Here is a 23,114-nt window from a genome sequence, read left to right on the forward strand (position 1 = left end):
TAAAATGTTTCTTGATAGACATGTTCTCATCATGCCATTTTTAATAGTGTCCCAAGCTGCTGTTAGCAGTTACCCTAGGTGTAAGTAAGACAAGTTAACTTAAGAAGACTTGCTGCTGATGCCCGGAAACACCAATGTTAAGCTTTGGTGGTGCACAAAGAACATGGGTTGGTAAGTTAGTTGGTATTGCATAATGAAAAGTGGGTTTTACGAAGCAATATGAACAAAGGCAGGACAAAGCACTGAACTGTGACTGATTGTTTATTCAAGGAATAAACATACCAATGCGATTACAACCAATGAAAAGGCTAAAAGCACATCGAAACCAACACGTCATCTCGCCCCTTCCCTGCTACATAGCAAGGTTTTGATACACGATTTCTTTTTTTGGGAGTGCAACTGAAGGGTCTCTAATGCACGCATTATTAAACATTCAATTTTACGTACGCCTATAAATTCATGTGTGAACTTTTCCTTTTCTAAGCAATGAACGCACTTCCCAAAAAGTGGAACACAAGCGTAACTTTTCGCAGTGTGACAAAATGTGGCGCAATAATTCAATGAAGTCCTTGTGCTCACTGTACAGATCACCATTTCATAACAGTTGAATTAGCCAAAATGAAGGCGATAGCCATGAGTTATCATTTCCTGGCCAGAAACCACGTCTTGCAAAAAATATTCTAGCACATAAAGAGTATGACTAAAATGTTTTTTTTTTATATTCTAGCACATGAAGAGCATGACCAAAATGTGTTTCTCTTTTTTTTTCATTCTCCACAGTCATTGTAAATTCAAATAGCAGTAGCTGGAAAGGCACCTAAATGCACATAAAAGGGCACCAGTCGACCTCGCTATTTATTTCTGAATACTTCTGTAGATCCGTTTCGAAGTGTGCTAAACACCATCACTGTATTTAAACCTGCTGCTGCTCACGGATGCCGCAAAAAACGGCACTCTTGAGGCTTGCCCCGCAGGACGCACACCAGCTCTGTGAGGGCGCCGTATTTCTTTTCTAGCAGCTGCATACGCCTGCAATGAAAGAGAAAGAAAAAAAAAACGGGCTAAAGTTCGCGGTGAAGCAGAAAGGCACAATTACTTCGATTATGTGCACAATTAGTTTTTCTAAACCAAGCAGGAGCTACAAGTTTTGTACGGAGACTGAAATGGCAGTTCTGCTGCCCCTAAAAACACATAATAGTAAGTTTCGCTAAGCGCTGCTGGCGCAAAACAACAGCTTGAGACGACGTTCGTTTCCGGACGGCGTTTCGAACAGCAATTTCTTTAAAAGATATATCGGCCTCAAAAGTGCGCAGGATAGATGTACCCGAGGTTTTGACCTTTAACTGATGCTCGCCGGTTTCCTCACTCCACCCAAGGACAATCGAAACACAGGCCTTCATGCCCTGCGCTGAGATTGACAGAAGTAAATTGATCGCTGCATGCGATCCAATCACCGCACGAGAAAAAACAAGAAGAAAACACGTTGCTGCTTATGTTCGAGTTATTATAAAAAAAGCAGCCCTAAAAACGGCTTCCCTCAAGATGGCACGCACTCTAAGAAAAATGGTAGTCAGTAGTGACTCATTTTACAGAGTCATTGGCTTGCTACAGAAGTGACTACCTTTGGACTCTTATGGGGAGGGTCACCAGACTCTCTTTCAAACAGAGTCCTGGGACTCTTAGGGAGGGAGTCGTGACGAAGAGTCAAGAGTGAGTCTGCAGGACTCCTGAAGATTAGTCACGGCGACTCCGATATAGCAAACAAAAAGAATCCGCTTGACTACGTTATGACCCAGTAATAAGAGTCGTCCTGACTCTGTTCGGAAAAGAGTCTTGTGACTCTGTTAGACCGAGTCAGAAAAGGGTATGCAGGACTCTGTAAAAGAAGTCACCTCGACTCCTCATTTTCAAACGAAGAGAGTCGTCATGACTACTTTGCGACCAGTAAAAGTAGTCACACAGACTCTCCGTTTGGCTAGAAAGAGCCCGCTTGGCTACTTTGGCTACTACATGACCCCAGCCAAGTTGCCCTGACCTGCTGAAAGGGAGTCCCGTGACCCCAGAGATATAGCATGCAGGACTCTGCAGCACAGTCACCGAGACTCAAAATCTGCAAAGAAAACGTCCAGTCGACTATTTTGCAAATCGACCAAACAGGATCCCTTGAGAGTCGAAAGGGTATGCATACATGCAAGAAACATCAATGCAAAGTACCAAAAGAACTATTTTATTGAAATAAAGCCTACAACCTTTTAAATAATGCATTGGCTCAATGACTAGAAAAAATGTTACAAGAAATAAAAATCACGGGTTTTTGTATATACACACTAGAAGAAACTGAGAAATACAAGATTCAAAATTATCACCTTAGACAACATTTGTCTCAAATAACAAAAACTTGTAACATTCAACGGGACAGGCAACACTTGAGCTCACATATACAAAACACAACCCTACAACAGTGATCAGCTGATAAGTGAATATGAAAACACAAATTTTCTTAAAACCCCATTAGAACAAATATTCGAAAATGTCACTTTAGACAACTGAAGTGAAAAAAATTGTAGAACAATACAACTCATAAGTCGAAAACACGGCTATAAAATACACAAAACAGAGTTCGGGAGTGTTATTCCTTTATAAAATAGTAATCTTGAACACATTCATATTTAATGCTTACAGCTTGGTTCGGCTTAATGAAACGGCCACTTTGACCACTCATACCCAATGCAAATGAACATTAAAAAGAAAAACGGTGTTAAGAAATTCCTAATTGACGATTGTTATAGTTTTCTGAGAATATTTTGTTCACTTTAGAACACAGAAATTTACTCAGAAACTATATGTTGCAACGCTCACCACTTGATTTGCTGGCACTGGACAATGTATTTATTTGCTAAATAAAAGCACAGAAAAACGCGGGACAAAGAGAAGAACCACACAGGACGAGCACTTACTAACAACTGAGTATAATGAAACCAAAAACAACAAATCCCGACACAGCGCACCCTTGTGCTGCATCACACACACAAAACTGACGTACTTCAACAGCAATCGGGAAGAAATCAGCAATCACATGCGCCGCAACAAATTGCCCGATGATCCGCGCGAATGTTAACAGATCGATAACATCAGCACCGAACATTGCGAATCCAAGAAAATTATTGCCTTTTCACTGGACGCTGTCTTCAAGATAGGCGAATTCGTCATTAAGAAGGGCGACGGATGGGGCGCTTACACAAGTTACATTCTTATAGCACAAAAAGATAGATAAAGTAAGCCACTGCTACCTCGGGTGTACGTTGCTGAGGGTGCCCAAACAGGACTTCTGTTTTTTCCAGCAGAGGCACACACACATGCTTCCTGCAATGGTCAGATAGATGGGAACATGGGGTCCTCTTCAAGGAAGACGAGTGTTCTCGAAGACGGATGTTCAGGCACCTGCCCGTCTGGACTACATAGGATCCACCATAATCAAATGGGATTCGGTAACCAACGCCTTTCGCGCATTTTACGAATTGTTTTTCATACGTGACCCCGCACCTGTCTGCCCGAGTTTCTTTCGTTTGGTTGACTTTTCTTGCAATAGCCCCACACAAACAGGACAATTTGTTTGGTGCCGAGAACACTACCTTGACATCAAACCTCCCCGCGACCTTCTTTAATCGGTGAGCCACGCGGGCGCTTGATGTCTTTTACAACGCGTTGCAATTTATTTTCACACAAACTGCCATGTTCACCCTCTGCCGTGTTCCCTGGCATCACCTAAAGAAGAGAAAAGGAAACAAAAACCGCAAGAGCAATTAGCCACTTAACAAAAACTAAGAGCTAGATTCATTTGAACCTTTGTCTAATAAACAGCCCTATTAGAAAAGCCTATTTCTTAGAACACCTTTGAAATGTGGGCCCCGTCAGCTGAAAAAAAAATGTGGTTGATCCCTCTCATAGGGGTCGGTAAACTCCTCATAGGAATCGGTAAATCGGTAATCAGTAAAACATAAAAGTGATCGACACGATCAGTTGAAAGTCTGCATCGATATGAACTTGCACATCGTTATTTATATTTCTTCGGTATGGCACCGTCAGCCTTATCAACCTGGATTGCACACAGGATTGGACACTGGATTGCACCCAAATGAAACCACACGTGCTCGCAAACCATGCGAACGAAACCGAATGGGTTGCCAGCGAATCGTTTTCCCAGGTGTTTTGAGAGTCTGGCTTTTTCGCATAGCTTGTATAGCGCAGAAAGCAACAGGGTGTGTTCAGATAAGGACAGCCAAAGTGTTGCCATGTCCATTTTTTGTTTGAGATGAAACTTTAATACTGTGTAGAACATTGCATTTTCACCATGGAACTGGCATTAGTTTAGTGAGAAACACCATTTTTGATTTATTAAAAAAATATTTAGAGCGCGATCGGGCCGGGCTACTTTCCACATTGCTTGGTGTGCCAACTTTGGGGACCCCTAACACGAATCAAAATTTTTTCCAAATTTTTCTCATTTTTTAAACAAATATTTGCAAACTTTTCTGCTGGATTCGGGAAAATTGAATTTTCGATATTTATATTTTTTGGAGAAAACTTAGTAGCGAGAGAAATGTCGTTCAAAAGTGGCACTTCTAAAAAAATTTTTTTTTTACACATCGCCCTAAAGGCTAGTTTTTTAGACGTGTTTACGAGGGGCTGCTGAACACCTCATACCCTTCTCAATGCTTTACAAAGAAAATTTATCAAAATACCGCTCCATGAAATGCGACCAAAAATGAAAATTTGGAAAAAAAGTCCACACCTTTCGACGTCATTTAAAAAAAACGTTTCGCAATTTTCACTATATTTATTGATTGATTGATTGTAGGGTTTAACGCACCGACGCAACGCAGACGATGAGGCGCGCCGTAGTGGAGGGCTCCGGATTAATTTTGACCACCTGGGGATCTTTATCGTGCGCCGAAATCTCGTACACACGGGCGTTTTTGCTTTTCGCCTCCATCAGAAAAGCGGCCGCCGCGGCCGGGTATCGAACCCGCGACCTCGTGCTCAGCAGCACAACGCCTTAGCCACTGAGCCACCGCGGCGGGTTTTCGCTATATTTACACAAAATGGCACTCAATTCCTGAGTATTCTAGAAAGCTAAACATTTGTTGCATTATTTTTGTTCTAATTCGGAAAAATGAGGTCACATTCAACACATTTCATTAATGTCCAATCAACGGTTGGGTAGCAGTTCGCAGTGAAAAAAGACAAATAATTATGGCTGTTTTTTGCAGTTTAGAAAAATAAAGCGACTGATATAAAGAAAACTGATTCATAGTATTCATATTTACCCATTCTTCAACTTGTTAGTTTCGGTAGGCATTAAAATAATTGTGAGGTTTCTGAGCTTGTTTCTTCCATCAGAGTAAGGCTACCATTTTATTTCGTTATCGCATTGCCCTAGCTGTGTCATAAACCCATGTTTCATATTTCTGACGCTGCTTAATCGCACATTATTGGTAAGTTACCACATTTATAAGCAAGTAACCTCACTGCTGTCACTGAGAATATTTGACATGCGATCGTCATAGTCAAATGTGTATTTCCGTTCTACCTGGTACATGCGAAGCGCTAACTGCAAAACAACTTCGTCTTCCCAACTGTCCGTCTTTCAGCCTCCCGGGGATAATAAATAGATGTGCTTCTTGAAAATTTTGTTTTTAGCTGTTGGAAAGATAAACTTTTATCTCACTACAAAATCTGCCAACCTTTACTTTGGACACTTCAAGGTTAAGGGGAAGGTGCAGCTTTCTAGTTACAGAGATCTTCAAAGATCCGACAAACAGTGGTCAGAAGCTTTGCTTGTGCTGTAGGAATTACTTCCCGACGAAGATAGAGGATACCATTGACCAGAGGCAAAAAAGTGTGTTCACGTGCGTTGCGATGTCGAGAAAGACTACGACTCTTTGAGGAAGCACAGCCTTGATTCGGCTCATGCATGCTTGGGGTTGGTCGAAATGAAGCGACTTCTTGAAGAGCATGCATCAATATGCGCTTTAATAATGTGTATAAATAACGGTGGTGCCACCCTATTTAGGCATCGGTTCCTCGAGGTGCACAGAAGTGAATGTAGGGTCACTAGTGTGACAAAGTGGCTTTTCTCTGGAACCGGACATGACAAAAGTGCGTACAACGGCGTGGAGAGCCTTGTGAAGCACCTGCTGTGCATATATTGCGTTGACCTTCAACCGAAGCCGCACAAAGTACGAAACAGTTCGTGGACAGCATCCTGAAAAAGTGAATTTCGTCGTGCTATATCTTGACGATGCCAATATTGCCACATTTGAGAACAAAGAAGAGAAAAGCAAAAATGTTCTGCCGGTACTCGGCATCCCGTATCCTCCCGGAAATAGCAAACTCAAACGAAATAAAATGAAGGTACCCAACATCGAACTCGGACTTGGAGAGGCAGCGACGGTTTTCACCTCTGCTTGTCGACACTTTGAAGGGCCTTCGAACTAGAACGCTGCACCTTCCCCTTAACATTGAAGTGTTCACAGTAAAGGATGGCAGATTTTGTAGTGGGATAAAAGTTTATCTTTCCAACAGCTAAAAACAAAATGTTCAAGAAGCACATCTATTTATTATCCCCGGGAGGCTAAAAGACGGACAGTTAGGAAGACGAAGTTGTTTTGCAGTTAGCGCTTCGCATGTACCAGGTAGAACGGAAATGCACATTTGACTATGACGATCGCATGTCAAATATTCTCAGTGACAGCAGTGAGGTTACTTGCTTATAAATGGGGTAAATTACCAATAATGTGCGATTAAGCAGCGTCAGAAATGAAACATATGGGTTTATGACACAGCTAGGGCAATGCGATAACGAAATAAAATGGTAGCCTTAGTCTGATGGAAGAAACAAGCTCAAAAACCTCACAATTATTTTAATGTCTACAGCAACTAACAAGTTGAACATAGGGTAAATATGAATACTACGATCAGTTTTCTTTATATCAGTCGCTTTCTTTTTCTAAACTGCAAAAAACAGCCATAATTATTTGTCTTTTTTCACTGCGAACTTCTACTCAACCGCTGATCGGACATTAAAAATGTGTTGAATGTGACCTCATTTTTCTCAGTTAGAACAAAAATAATGCAACAAATGTTTAGCTTTCTAAATACTCAGGAATTGAGTGCCATTTTGTGTAAATATCGCGAAAATTGAGAAACATTATTTTTTTAAATGACGTCAAAAGGTGGACCTTTTTTTCAAATTTTCATTTTTGGTCGCATTTCACGAAGCATTATTTTGATAAATGTTCTTTGTAGAGCATTGAGAAGGGTATGAGGTGTTCAGCAGCCCCTCATAAACACGTCTAAAAAACTAGACTGCTTAGCTTTAGGTCGATGTGTAAAAAAATTTTTTTTAGAAGTGTCACTTTTGAACGACATTGCTCTCGCTACTAAGTTTGAGAAATATTTTCTCAAAAAATATAAATATTGCAAGTTTAATTTTCGCGAATCCAGAAGAAGTTTGCAAATATTTCTTTCATTAGAAAAATTTTGAAAAAATTTCGCTTCGTGTTAGGGGTCCCCAAAGTTGGCACACCAAGCAATGTGGAAACTAGCACGGCCGATTCCGTTCTAAACATTTTTTTATTAAATCAACGATGGTGCTTCTCACTAGACTAATGCCAGTTCCATGGTGAAAATACAATCTTGTACTCAATATTAAAGTTTCATTTCAACAAAAAAATGGACATGGCACCACTTGGGCTGTCCTTACCTAAACCCACCCAACATTAAAATGGGTTTCACGAAGAAAGTTAACGTACAGGTCATGCAGCAAAGCCACCTTTTCACACTTCCAGCAAGGTTTAGCAGAAAGAGTGAATGGGGTGGGAAGGTTCTTGGAGAGCATCAGGGAAAGCTTTGCAGACCCCTAAAATTCCCTCGCGGACCCCAGGGGGTCCAAGGACCCCTATTTGAGAACCACTGCATTACAGAAAGGATTTTTAACAGAGTACCGCAACCTACGAACTGCACTCCGTTCTTGCAAACTTCTAAGATTATATTGAGTCTGTATGCATAGACAGCGTAAAATGTAGTAAAAAGTTTTTAAATTGAAAAACATTACAATAAATTATTTGAATGCTGCAATTATTATTTGTGCAATACCCGATCGAGCCACAGCTAATGTTGTACAAAGCGATGTGGCAGTCGTTGCACCATTTCACACTCCAAAGCACATGCTCACCCCGATCATAATTTAAATAACGTTGCTATCTTTAGCCACCTCGCTTTTGGCATTCCATTTCACTTCATGTACAAGACTCGTGCAACTAGTCCAACAATCAGGTAAAAATTACCCAGCACACCTCGCAGGGGTGCAGTGTGCGCCGTAACCTAATGGACCGTTTTCCAGTACCGGTCCCCCAGCGGCCACCACGGTGAACCTGAACTGGCAGTAAGGCATGCCCCAAAAATGCTTGGCTTTCAAGGAACCTGAGCACGAAATATCGTGGCCCTGCAGTGCCTCCCGCACCCACCCGTCACCCGCGCCTTTCACACTGATGTCACAGTAACAGGCGCACGCTCGCGTGACTAATCTGCAGTGGCCGAAGCACCCCCTTTTCTTCACTTCTGTTTTCATTTTTGTTGCTCCCTCACTGGTAGCCAAGTGCTCGCAGCGTGGTCAGCCTGAAACATTTTTTGCCCCTTTCCTTTAAAAGACTTTTTGTGCGCACGTATGAACCCACATCAAACTTCCCAACAAGAGCAAATGATGATATATCATCATACCCAATACTTACACTATGAGCTTGTTTTTCTAAAAAAACTTATTCTATTTGATTTTTGGACTTGCTGTAACCAGTTGCTGGCAGCCTGCCTGGCAGCAGAGCCAGAATGAAAAGGTTGTTGGTGCGTCTTAAGGTCTGTTAAACAAATACCGGTATTCGGTCTAGCTAGAAGACACGTTAAATACATCCCCATGGTCATGGTGTGCCGGTGCTGAAAGTGAGGTTCTACGATTCTATTTGGCCCGACGTCCTCTTCAGCGGTGCTTTGCCTTCATGCTCTGTAAATTGTGTGTTACCTGTATTTGGTTGTAAAATCAAAGGCCCCTTAACTTGCAATGTCAACAAGGGCCACAAAATTGTGTTACACTCGTTTTTTATGCCCACTATGTGCACAAGAAAGCTTGTAATCTTAGTAAGGCTACATTAATGAGGCTAGACAGCTCAATGCGAAGAGAATAAAAAGCATTGAAATAAGCAGGTAAGGCAGCCGGCCCTGGTGTACAGCTCCTGAGGTGGTTGAATGTTCCCAATGTGCGTAAAGCGGACTGTGCACAGTCAGAGTTAGCACCCAACGCAGCATTTCTTGCGTGGTATAACCTTTAAGCATCACGGGCATAACTAGGATGCGAAATGTAGTTTGACGCATTAATGAGAACTGCTAAAATTTTAGTCATACTGGCAAGATCATATGTTTAGGTAATATGCTTCCCAGTTTTGATAAATTCACTGCTTGAGCCTGTTGGTTCATTGCTGCAGAATGCTATAACACCGAACACAAAAAATAAACAAGATGACTAGCTAGCTAAACAAGAGGGGTGATTTGCGTTTTGTAACCACTATGTCAAGCCCTATTTCCCAATGAAAAATTTTGTTTATGGTTATTCGAAGTTGATATATCTTGGGTATAAATGGTTTGGCCCGATGCTTACCAAAATAGAGGCGCAACTCACTATTTCTCCAACATTGAATTGCTTTTTTTTTAAGTCTGCAGCTTCTGAAATGCTGAGCTTTGTGAACAACAGTGCAGACAGTGCCTTTTCAAAGTCTGAAAGTGCTGATGGCATCACGTCTTTATACACACGTCTAACAGATACACATGCTTATCCTGTCCTCCTAAAATTGTCTTATAGTGCCATAAAAGAATAAGGCTTAATATGAGGAACTGACGTATGTCAAAGGACAACAACAACAACAAAAAAAAAAAGACCCAGAAGGCTTGTCTTCTTCTGTAAGCGCTTGTTCAAACCTTCAAGTGTTATACATTGAAAATTCATTTAAATTGCAATATTTAGCCTGACAAATAGCTTATAAGATTTGAAAAAGTGTGAATTTAAGAATGGCTGCCAAAAGAAGCGTCACATAAAAGAAGTAAAATACCTGCCGTCAGCTTGATTCACTGGTCCGCAGCCTTTGCACCAACTCCGAGTGCACGCTAGTGCGCATCCTTTCGCTGCCTGTTTACTTGCTGCCCGTGGCGGGTTGACCTTGAACAGCTGCCTGGAAAAGAGGGCAGGCACGATTGATTTTCTTCATGCTGCTTACATTCATGCTGTACTGTATTCTACACAGTGTATGCACTGGCCACTCAGCCACAAAGTGGAGCCAATATTATTTGTGTGGTTTGAGAGCTGCGCGAGCAGTGCAGTCGTTTTGCGCTAGCTCAGTATCATCCCCGAACGTCCGTTTCCTTATTTCTTGCCTTGCTCCAAAAGACCATGGCTGGAGTTACAAAAATTTTTCTACCAAAGCTTGTGACAATATTGTATGTGGTAGGGGCATGTGCAATTATCCATTCATATTACCATTTCCCCAAGGCCTGTAGCGTGCTTCTTATGGAGTGTGAGACGTTAAGGAGCTCTAGCGACAGTATTCTGATGCATTGAACGCGCGACCATCCTCAAACTGGGTTTCCAATGATGTTAAGCGATTATGCAAACGGTCTGGGTTTAAGTGCTTGTGAGGTGTGTATGCATTATAAAGTGCGGCAGGGACAATTCACCGACTTGAGGTGACGAAGATTATGCCGATTGTTTCCAAGTGTTTTTTTTTCGATGCACGTGAACAGAACAAGCTCCCAGAACAGGCTTGGTCATTAGGAAACAGTCGAAAGGAAATGGTTGGAAGCCCACATTTACCAGTGGCCTTGTATAGCACATTCACTTCAAAACACTGAAATAGCCCAGGGTGATGCTGAATGCCCGAATGGGTGCGCATAATCCATAAAGTACACTGCATGAACTAAATAGTGAAAGTTTCACGCACTAATTAAGGTTTCAAGCATGTGGCGCGGCGCGAGATAACAGTGTCAACGTTGCATCGTCCTCACCTGCAAATAAATGTGCACAGAAGACTTGGTATTGATTCACCCCATCATCAATGCCTTCTTTGTGAATTCGTTGCATGCGGCCATACCGTCTTCGAACGGTACCCTATTCTTTGCTTTGAAACAGTCGAAAACCTGGCGTTTGTTTTCATCATGCGGCCTGTTTCAGGCCCGCGGTTCTAGAAGCATGAACATGCAGTCTGGCATCCCGAAGCAAAAGAAAAAGCCAGCTACTCGTTACGACAAGGCATTTGTAAACCGACGAATGAACCAAAAAAAAGCGCCACACACAGTTGTTTTTGCGAACACCAAGCCTTATACCATGTTTTGCGTCGGAGAATGCGCTGTCTGTGTGGCAGCATTTCACTGTAAAAATAAAGTCAGCCGCCTTGCGAGTGTAGCCCCGCCGTGCGTTTTAGGGGCCAGTGCATACACCCTATGCGCTACTGGATCCTCTTCTTTTTTTTTTTTAAATCATAGTTCTTATGCCTTGAGCCAAGCCTGTGATATGTGCCACACGGATCCCATTTTAGGTCCCATTTTAAATGGGATAATATGAACACTGCACGTCTGAAGGTGAGATAACCATCGGTCATTAAATGTAACACAGTGGGATCCCTAGAGCAGGGAAGCGTGGCAGGGACAGCAGAAAATTAGATGGGCAGATGAGATCAAGAAGTATGCGGGGATAAATTGGTCGCAGTTAGCACAGGACCGGGTTTTTGGAGATCTATGGCGGAGGCCTTTGCCCTGCAGAGGGCGTACATAGGCTGATGATGATGATAAATATGAATAACTTATTTAAATATACCCACGGCACTCGAGAACCCCATAATATTTTGCTCAGGAGGACAACAGGTTTCTTATTAAACAACCCAGGTTATTCTATGTTCTTTGTTTATCTGGTTCATAGTTTTCATACAAAACCTATCGGAACTACTGAAATTCCTGCGCTCTACTGCTGATTGAATATCGTGGCAGACACAATACCTAAGAAAAAAAATTTGTTAAAAATTTAAGAAATCGTGTCTGCCCTACATGTCCAAGCTTTACCAAGAAAATTCCGGGCATGATAACAAATGAACTCAGCACCTAAGTATACGTCAAACAAGAAAACAATGCTGGGCCTGCTGAAAAAGTAACTAACCTCTGGAGAAATTCAACTGTGGTAGCTGCTGGCTCAGCCTACTCCAGGTCGAGTCCACAGCACACGAGTAGCAGCAGGCAAGTTGCCTCCCTAAGGATCGTCAGCCCCGTGTATGGTGCCTCTTGCTAGCAAAAAAACAGCGGCGCCACTATTAGATGCTGCCTGCAAGCAATTGAAAACACTTGTGATAAACCTTGCCTTCCAGTGTTTCAGTAGAGGTATTTAAAAATAAATCCCGGGCTCAACACTCGACAACTTGCTACAAGGTGGGCAACACTCCAGATTAAAAGCCAACTGCACTCAAAAATGTGACCTCTTGAAAACCTAATTTCTATTTAGTCTGCCTAAAAAGACAGCAAGATACAAAATATGACAGCTGACATACGCGTATGCATGGCACAAATGACCATCAAAAATCAGCGACTCTAAAACCGAAATTGAGAAGCTTGCAGACATTACAACCAGGCTGAAGTGACGTCGCAGACAGCAAGCCAGAGCAAACATGCGCACAACAGCTTCACGTCTGCATCAGGTCCAGGAAAAGCCCACCCAGCAGAGCTTGACTGATTCCCCTGGCTGGCTGGAGGACCAATCGCCTGGTTGGCTGCAATGTCACTTCTGCTTCATCGCTGTTTGCACGATCCGCTGGCAGGTCTCACGTTGTCTGCGATGAAGTTTATTTTCTATTTTTTAAACATTTCCACCTGATTATCAAGGAATTTCACAGGGCTACGAGTAATGTCGCAATTGGTTCGGTGATACGCACTGTACGTCCAAAATAAATTTTTCCGATGCGAAATTTGAATACAGTTGGCCTTCGATTGGCCCACCTGGAGTTTTTTTAACATGCACATAGCATGTACACAATCCTTTTATTACTTCACCATCAGAAACACGTGTTACAGCCAAATATCAAACCTGTGACCTTGTGCGAAGCAGCAGCAGACGCCTTTGTCTCTGAGCTACTGGCAGGTCAACAAACTATTCTGAGTGGCTTGAAGGAAACATGCACGCAAATCACTAGTTAAGGAAGTCCCCAAAACAAATCTTAGAAATGTAAAAAAAAACAAAAAAATGGGCCCATCTCCCTGCGAGGGGACTCGAGTAAATGCGTCGCATAGGGGGTGGGTGTATTGAGTTAACGTTTGTGTTTGGGGGGTTGGTGGCATCACGTGTACGCCACGCAGCTATCACGCCGCTGAGTCACCAACCCACGCCGCTGACGACGTAGCTTGAATGAGTCAAGGATATAAGGCATGTTCGTAGCCTTTGATTCTGTGTCGATTTTGTGGCGCAGTGGGAAGAGCACCATGTACCTCGCGTTCCGCCCACAGGTAGTGAATGCGTTGTATCAGCAGCTTCTTGACGTAGTTTGAACGAGTCAAGGATATAAGGCGCGTTCGTAGCCTTTGATTCTGTGTGTTTTGTGGAGCAATGGGAAGAGCACCATGTACCTTGCGTTCCGCCCACAGGGTCCTGGGATCGAAACCAGGCGCCCGTAACTATTATTTTTTTTTTATAGTGTAGGGGGAGGCTGGCTGCGGACAACGCCGAGGGACGACGGGTGACAGTGCGAGTTAAAGAAATGCTCTGCATTTAAAAAAGTATGGGGTTTAACGTATCAAAGCTACACCTGTGCTATGTGGTGTGCTTTTGTGCAGGGCTTTGAATTAATTTTGAACACCCAGAGACATTTCACACGGTTCTTTTTTAACAGTCATTGTTCACACAGTTCCTTTGAAAATTAGATCTGATAATCTACCGTCACGGACAGCCTAAGCTGAAACGGCAGTACGGGAGCCAAGAGATGCAAAGTTGGCAGGAGGTAAGAGAACAAAGTAAACCCCACCTTGTGCCACCAACATACACCTATGGGTTGCGGTTTATTTTGTTCTTGTTCTCAGTACTTTTCCTGCGCAAATATTAAATAAAATACCTCTGGACAGCCATTACAGCATTTGTTGCTGGCTCTGCAGCTGTAGTCAAAGTGCAAAATTCGCTGTCATAAGGTCGACATCTTTGCACTGGCTAACAATAGGCTCTCATCATGAATCAACGCAAATGGGCAGGGGCCCTGTAATTGCTCTGGGGCAGTTACTGGTTCCATTTAAAAATTGTTGTTTAGGTCGTCAAAGTGCACTGATGTATTCTTTGCTTCTTTGTGGGTCATAAATGAGCCAGCTGACTTCAGCACGCTGACACAGCCTATGAAAGAATGCACAACAGACTATCCTGTTCTTGAAGTGGTCCACAATGTGTGGGATGGGCTTCATACGTCTTGATTCGTGGCTCCCACATGACGGCAGAGAATACAAAAATGCAACATTGTATGTTCGTCCATCCTGATTTTTTTTTTGTGTCTGAAAATATGGCTTTTGAAGGCTTTGTATTTCCTGAAAACCACACCGTGCAAGCTAGTGGGACAAGGCATAACCCTAAGTACACTGCTGTGAAATGCAAAATGTTCAAAGCAAGCGAGACACGCAGGAAAGGTTTCTCTACACCAGCTGCAGCTTTTCATCCTGCATTGCTATCTGCACATGACATTATTATTAAAATGTAAAAAGCACTGCAGCCTGTATATGTTCTGTTCTTCTGTATATGTTCAGTACGTGAGCACTTTTCGACACCTGGGAGACATTTAGCTGCATAGTTACATTTTTGGCGCACCTGTACCTTGGTTAACACAGAAATGTGTTGCGCTGGTTCTGATAGTGAGCTACGCCTTCGATGATTGAAAGAGATCCGTAAAATCAGAACCGGCAGCTTGACTGCCGCAAAAGATGTGCGAGTAAAACTTATTAGGCAGTTGTAGCATATCGTTACCGTGTTTACGTTACCGTTTACCGTGTTTGTGGGAGTCGAGTGCGCAGCGCGAGAGTTACCGCGAACGGTAAATTACCGGCACAGGCTTCCCCGTCGCCACGGCTTCCGGTAACACGCTAACGCAAACACGGTAACGATATGCTAAAACTGAAGAAGCAACAGCAAATACTCGCCGCATGCTCGTAAGCGTGCTTCTCAAAGGACTTTACACTGTAATGAGAACTGAACATGAATGTGGGGCTCGAACAATTTTACTCGACTGCGGAACTACACCAGAAAACTACGCGACAGTTATGGCCAGCGTAGGTTTGAAATGGACGCGAATTACAACCTACGGCTGTTTAGAACCGCCAACCAATATGATATGCTCTCCCGTGCTAGTTGAACTAAGCCCCATAAGCGTGTTTTACAGTACAGTTTGTCAAGTCATTTCATATTTCATTCGCCCAGCTAAGCCCGTAAATGTCGCGCTTGCACCACGACCAGCCTCGAGGGGAAAGTCTTAACACTTCAAGGAAAGAAAAAAAGCGCGCTCACCTTCTCTAAAAGCACGAAGGGTGTCTCGCGGCGACGTGTCAGTCTCCGCGCGTCAAAACACGGCTCTGAATTAGGGGAGAACAAAGCCAGGTTCAACCAAGGCGTTGGTTCAATGCGCCCCGCGACGCAGTACTTCAAAGCAAGCAATGAAATGACGCTTACCTGCTGTCACGCTATCTGTCGACCGAGCGATACTGCGAACGTGCGAAAGATATCAAGAAAACACCGCAAACACATCGCGAACAAAGACTTATCGCGCTCAAACCCCATGCCACAACCGCCACAGGAAAAACAACACATACCACGCGCGATGGACGAATGCGGTGCCGTGCGCACGACGAGTCCTTGAGCGCAACCAGTGATGAAGTGCGGTAACTAGCGCCACCGCGATTGCAGGTCACGCTTGAATTTTGTTTCTGCGGCGCGTTGTAGACAAAAGATACTGCCGCGAACCATGCAGTGGATATGTTTATTTATGTTTTGTTTTTAACGATCGGCTGTACCCGTTTGTGTTATCTCCATCCCAAGATAAGCGCGTGTTCCACTCTTTCTTATGCCGCGCGGGTTATCCTATTTGATCAGAGAAATTCATTGCCGCACCTTCCGTTTTAAAACATCTTTTTTTCCACGCACAATTGGAGATTGGAATAAGCTTCCCGAATCGTTTGCGCATCTGGCGTTAGATGTGACACAGCTCTAAGGTGTTATCTGCGTGGCGACATTGAAACCGGTGTTTCTTGAATTGCCGTGATCTTGTTACTGTCAATTATTTGTTTTTGTTTTTTTATTCATTATTGCTGCTGCGTGATGCTGCCCACTGCAATGTGCGATGACCGCTGTGACTCGTTTTATAGAATGTCCTTTTTTTTTTTTTAATCTCGCCTTTCGTCTTGTTTCCTTTTTTTCTCTTTTATTTATTTTGTTTGACTCCGGCTGTGTTGTCGTTTGATGTTGGACAAGGTTCTTTGCCGCAAGCTTTTGAAAGACGCCTCTGTTGATTTTTATTTTCGTATATTACGAGATTCGTGATCCCGTTTCTGCACTGGACACTTTTTATGTATCTCCTACAACAATGCCCTCTGAGTGAATGTAGTAAGCTGAACAAATAAATATTGATAGGGAGAATTTTTCGCCCTAACGTCACTAGCCTACAATAGTCTTCTTTGAGCTACAGTGTTCTCCATGTAATTCGACGGTTCCAGCAACGCTCGCGCCATAAGATAAATGCCGCAGAGCAGACGCCGCGGCATTTGATTCGGTGACACTCTCCTGCGACGTCACGATCGTCACTTTGTTGACTGCAGCTTCACCGCTTGTGTATTCATTGAGTTGTTAGGGGAGCACGAGTTCGCTCCAATAAACCGTTTTGCCTTCAAGACAACCGAGTCGTTTTTGGCTACGTGACAATACATTTAGGAGGTCTCCATCACGACTGCAGGTGACGCAATTACGTTCTGCTAATATCTCAATTAAGCCAGATTCAATTTTGTTTTCCTCACTCTTTTTGTTGAATTACGGAAATTGCCTTCGTTTTCTAAAATACGGAAGCTGTTTACGTTTGCTTATGGACACTTCCTACGTTTTCTCAAATACGAAGCAGCTTACGTTTTTTTCACGTAGGCTTTGTCCGTAACAATACGGAATTTTTTAACAGTGTATGCCGAAATTTGGCAATAAGATAGACGCCGGCTTCACAACGCGAGAGACTCGACGTTTGATTCCGTCGACGTGAAGCGCTTTTTACTTTCACTTCAACCAAGATCATTCATAATCATCGTCACAGAAAGTTGGCTTTCCTGCAGGGCGAATTGGCATACAACGGCATCAGTTAGGGCACTGAGGCTTCGCTTTCAAAAAGTCTCGAAAACATTGAAAACACGAATAAAAAATCGTGAAAGCGAACCAACTGCGTAATGCCCTGCTTTTGCACAAAAAATACGAGTTCGCAGAGTAATTAACAGGTGTAATCGTGATAATAACGTAAATGAAGACCATTTATAGAATCATCCATCAAATATAAAAAAAAAAGATACGTGAACATAAAAATGAAATGATAACAGTGGAATAACGAAGTAACTGTATGCATATCTTATACACGTATAACCCAATGTACGTCAAAGCTCTAAAACATGCATATTATAAGTATGCCGCAAAGTATGCATGCATGCGAGATTCTTTCGGAAGCAAACGAGTCAAAAAAGAGTCGATGAAACGACGACTCTGTTGTGTGACTACCTTTAATCGTTTACTGGAGTCAGCAAGTTCCAAGAAGAGTCGTCGTCGCTTTGACTCACTTTTGACCACCTTTTTTCTTAGAGTGCGGGCGACACATTGGCACTGGGTTTCTCGAGCACTAAATGTTTCGCACTCAGCAAAACAACTCACCTGTGACATTAGAGCGCGGCGGCTGGCCATCAGCTGATCTGCGGCGACGACTTGATACGCGTCTGGCGATAGGTAGATCGCACTGTACTCAACAGTACTTAGCGTCGAGTTATTACTTTGTGTTCAGTGGGCATCAGTTTGGAAATGATGCAGTTCATGCTGACAAACGACCAATGCGCTAACGATGCAACCTTTGCGCCCCGACCGGCTCGCACTCGCTCGTAGGTGTGCGCAGAGGCTGGGGTTGAATTGCAGATAAGGTTGTCACACTCATGAGCGGAACCATGAATTTTCGCGTAACCAACGCTATCGCGGTGCAACAGACTATCAAGCCACTCGCACACGCCTTGCACGAAAACACAAGCTCATATCGCAGACCGCGACTTGCCTGGCCGCCATGAAGGCACGGATGGGAAGAGGAGGGCCTGATCTGCGGGCCGTGCGCACAACGTCGCCTAGCAACCGACGCTTGGCCACAGATATGGCGGCGCACACATGGTTGCCTGTATGTATGTGAATACGCTCTATAAACCTTCTAGTCGGCCGCCTCTATTCACGCGGTCTCCGCCGTACTGCAGCGCTGGCATCGAGGAACCCGGCCTGTAGCAGTGGAACGCGGTAAATTCGAATCGCCTTGCGCCAACCTTTAGTGTGTTTACCTTGGAATGAACGTGACGGTACAGGAACAGCATGACAACTGAGTGGGAAAGCAAAGGGGGGCATTTCCTTGGCAAATGTCTACAAAAACTATCGTCTTTTGCCGACATTTGCAATGGAAGGAGAAGACACGCGGCCATTTTTTACACACGCCACCAGTTTTTCCTTTTCCTCTTTGTATCCTTACCCGTCCAGAGGTACAACATCCCTAAATCCATCTCCCTACACTCAACTATCCCTTTCACCCGCAAATTTTCCTTACAGCTTTCATTCAATCTCTTCCAGTTAGCCCCCTGCTGAGGAAACATAGCTACTCCTCCGAATTTTCTCAATCCAACCGTCATGTCGCAACGTTCCCATACATGCTCTACGATTAGCGGAGGTTCTTCCAAGTTCCGTAGGTTCGTCTCGGTCGCAGCGTATAACTGGCTATCTTCCTGTGCTAGCTGCTTACTAACCTCTATCCGCTTCTCCTTTTCCTGCTACCCTGCATGTTTATGTATGCGATTTTCAGTTTCCCCCTCTATTCTTTACATGCGGTCGTCGTCCCTTATTTTTGCCTGCACGAATCTGCACCAACCCCGTTATTTCCCTTTGCTACTTACAATTGTTTAAGCCATCTTCGCAGAGGCCTGTAGACCCCTAAAATACCAAATTTTGTGCCGCGTGTCGTCTTTCGATGACTGCTCCCACCTCCCGCTGAAATGAACTCCATCACGCTGGAACGCGCTTTCCCGGCCCACACATCGGACATCACTATTGATGTCGACGACATCGAAACTGAGCTTCTGGCTCAGCAACCATATGTCTCGGTTTACCGCTACAACTTCACTTTTCACATGCACCCCTCTCCCAATGATCTCGGGTACTGTGGTCATGATGACCTGCACATGTGGGCACAGCGCCCGAAGCTCTTTCATCCCTTTTCTGGCTGCTTCCGCACTCCAGCGCCTCTCCCCTGCAGAACGTCTTTGGTTCGTCGTGTGAGAATCACGAGGGTATGCTCCTGCAGGTTTCCCACATCTTATTCTTTGCCTTTTCAAACACTATCCTTACCGCCTGCCATGGGAACATGCCAACTTGCACTCTCTCGTCCTCTCTCACCGGTGGTGCAATCTCCATCTCGGAGTAGCGCATGTTGGAGTCCTGCGCCACGATCACCATGCGCCTTTCTTCCTTTTCGCGCCTTCCTTCCGGAACGGCCACCTGCTGCCGCACCGGCCGAGTCACCGCCAGTTTGGGATCGTTTTGCGATGTGGCGTCCTTGTCCTCCCTCTTTTCCAACTCGGGGCCAAGCACTATCGACACCCCTGCCTCGTGTCTACGTCATTATTCCTCGGGATGTCACCCTTCGTCGCCAGTTTGACCTCCGTTTGCTCCAACCTCGCTTCCAGTGCCATCCTCTGCTTTTGTTAATCTTTCAGCTCCTCCTGTTGCTCACCTATCTAAACCCTGAGCTTCTCCTTTTCTTCCTCGTCCCGCTCGAGGCGCCACGCAGCACAGACACTTTGAACCTGAAGTCCTGCCCTTCGGCTTCCTCGACCAACTCGAACCTCGTCTCCTCGAGTGGGTAGTCATGCTCGCATCCCGTGCATACAACACCCGCAATTTTCTACGGAAGCATGGTACTGCCAGTCCCAGGCGTGCCAAACTCTCACCTCACTGCCTCGTTCTTGCGCGCTCCCCTCTAATCAAAAAGTAGAACACAAGTGGCGACTCTTTCCTACAGAATCAATTCTTCTTTCACAAAATACTATCTAGAATCACAACTACACTTCAAACCACCAAATGGAACAACAAGTTCGGGGCACATCACATTCGGTCACTTCCCTACGCTAACAACTTCTAAAAACCACCGCCGCTTTCCACTAACCCTATTGCCTAGAACTACATCTGCTCTCTGCAAGGCATAGCCACTTTAAGAAAGGAACCTTAAAATTAACACTTATTCGTTTTCGTCGTCGATGCCTCCGCATAGCGCTCTGTTTGTCCGCACACCTCGACACCGGGGTAAGCAAGGAGTAAGCGCCCTTGCCTACGGAGTTCGTCGTAGCTTCAGCTCTGAGTGATGACATCAGCAACGGTTCGCCGACCTTTCGATAACAGCATGTGGAAGGCATCATCATCTATTCCTTCAATTAGGTGCTTACTTTATCTGCTTCCACCATAGTGGACCCAATACGGTTCCATAGGTCCACAACATCCGTGATATAACTTGCGAAGGTCTCTCCAGGACGCTGAGCTCGTGTGCGGAGACGCTGATCAGAACGGATCTTCCGCACGGCGGGGCGGCTGAATACCCGCCAATGCGGTTTTGGAAGTCAGACCAGGTGGTCATGGTGGCTGCGTTGTTGTGGAACCCTTTTTGGCGAGGCGGTTTAAAATAAAGTCGACGGCATTAAGCTTCATGCCATCGTCCCATCTTTTGTGCATGCTTACTCGTTCGTACTCTGTTCAACGCAGCACTCGATCAACTTGCGCGACAAGCATTCCTTCGGGATTGTGTCGTCGTCGGGCGTGTATATTGCCGAACATCCCAAACGGGGAATTGCCTATATATAAACGACTGTACTAATTATTCCGATCACGTCCTTATTCAACGTTATGAATATAGATATATTTATAGAAATATATATATATATATATATATATATATATATATATATATATAAATATATATATATATATATATATATATATATATATATATATATATATATATATATATATATATATATATATAAATAACATCTTGCAGAAATTATCCCGAATTGTTTTCATGAATTTATACTGCCGCAGAAAACATATCCTTGTGTAGGTAGCAAACATGGCCGAACAATCACTAACAACCTTCTGACGAAGGTAATTCGGTACCTTGCTGGTTATACTGCTTCATTTCAAGATAGACAACTCATATTTCACCTTTTCACACATCAGTTTGAGCCCTTGCTTCCATGCCAAGGATTTATTTTTCGCGGTTGTTTAAGTGTGACGTCCGTTTATGGCTCGATCAAAATGCACCAAATAAAATGATTTTTCTACGCAAACTTTCATTGAAAGCGGACCAGACCTCGCCGATACAGTGTATAGGAGCGTCTAAACCTTCATAAAAAGGTATTGTACCTGAGCGCTAAGAATAAATTTGTCCCTGCGTCATCTTTGTTGTCTAGTGGAAAACCTTCTCTCTGAATACATTATTGGTTTCGCGTTACAGCTTTTTTTCTTAAATATAGTTATAAAACGCAGTAACAACCACGCCCGTATTTCCTAACAAAGCGGGCTTTGTTATGCTAACGAACCCCCTACTCGGGTACATTGCACTTTGCTAATTTTCATGTTCAAATTACCCGTGAACATCCGCGTAAATATCTTTTGCGCAAGTACTTAGATCGAAAACCGAAAGGCATTCCATATGCCAGCCCTTTATTTCTCGTTTCGTTTGGTACTTGTCTACACAACTATGACTCCGAAAAGGTCTTCCTTTCTACCCCCAAGAAAACATCACAGTTTCTGAGCCTCGCCGAAATGACATTGGCATCAAAAGGTGAAAGTACAAGCTTAAGTCTTGGCCAAGCATGAACGGGTTACTGTCTGAAAACTAGACAAAGTACCTTTATTTCCTACCAATAAGAGTATTTAGGTCTAAGATAAATGTCCATCTTTTGCTTTCGTTGGCCAGATACTGAATTTCGAAAAACGCTGTACCTTATTTGCTCTCGATTCCCCTTCCGCATAAGGCATGCTTCAATTGCTTCTTTAGATTTCACGAAATGTCTTCAAACTGTATTTGGAGGTCGACGGTTTATGTTAATTCACTAGAGCCATCTTAAGGCAGATACACTTTACCAATAGTTCGGGTGTGGTTGATCTCTTTCCTCTAGGAAGCTAATCTCCAAACTTGACTTCCACATGATTCGGGGCCTATTTTGTCTTCACAAACCAGCTTTTAAGGAAACAGCAGTGTATCTTTATGCTCCGTGAAGTACGAAAAAAAACTGTTAAATATTGGCCACGAGGGACGCAACTGGGGAGGCCGGCGCTGCGCTCGTTTTGACGTCACATGTGGGATCACCGTACCTACCTTCCTGCGTACTTGGCTTGTAAGCGCGTGAGATTTTGTTTAGGGCCCACTTTAAAAGTGCGTTTTCATGCTATTTCCCGGCGTTTGAAGGTAATTATCAGTGCGGGAAGTGCAGTTTGACCTCAAGGGCACTTTATAACTGTGGCAGGCTTCGCGCAAATGGCTTCAGCGTTGTGGTGTATGTGGACGTATGCGACCGAACCCGGTGTAGGTGTAAGCTGCGGCTCGTTTCGCCGATCAAAATGCAGCTCGGCTACGACGATCACCGAGCTAAATTTCTAGATTTCGTTTGCGGTTCTCAATAACTAAGTAAAGCAGTAAAACATGAAGCGTTTTCTGCTCGCAGAAATGCTCCGCTCACACGTCCGCCGTGCCTGC

The 23,114-nt window shown here is 43.9% G+C and overlaps 1 long non-coding RNA gene across 5 annotated transcripts; it reads right to left on the minus strand.

The window, feature by feature from the left end:
- Window positions 1-2,211: 2,211 nt before the first annotated feature.
- Window positions 2,212-16,030, minus strand: LOC144142229 (uncharacterized). Of its 5 annotated transcripts, none has more exons than XR_013316902.1 (6): window positions 15,776-16,030; window positions 15,614-15,678; window positions 12,713-12,914; window positions 12,251-12,375; window positions 10,158-10,277; window positions 2,212-3,765 (listed from the first exon to the last, which is right to left on the minus strand). It is a non-coding gene; the product is annotated as an uncharacterized LOC144142229 (long non-coding RNA). The 5 variants fall into 5 exon arrangements; XR_013316901.1 differs by having other exon boundaries at window positions 12,761-12,914; window positions 15,776-16,017; XR_013316899.1 differs by having other exon boundaries at window positions 12,800-12,914; window positions 15,776-15,969.
- Between the last annotated feature and the right edge of the window lie 7,084 nt (window positions 16,031-23,114).

Source organism: Haemaphysalis longicornis, unplaced genomic scaffold (genome assembly GCF_048455015.1).
Source record: "Haemaphysalis longicornis isolate Haplotype H1 unplaced genomic scaffold, Haemaphysalis longicornis Haplotype H1 scaffold_6, whole genome shotgun sequence".
NCBI classification, from domain to species: domain Eukaryota; kingdom Metazoa; phylum Arthropoda; class Arachnida; order Ixodida; family Ixodidae; genus Haemaphysalis; species Haemaphysalis longicornis.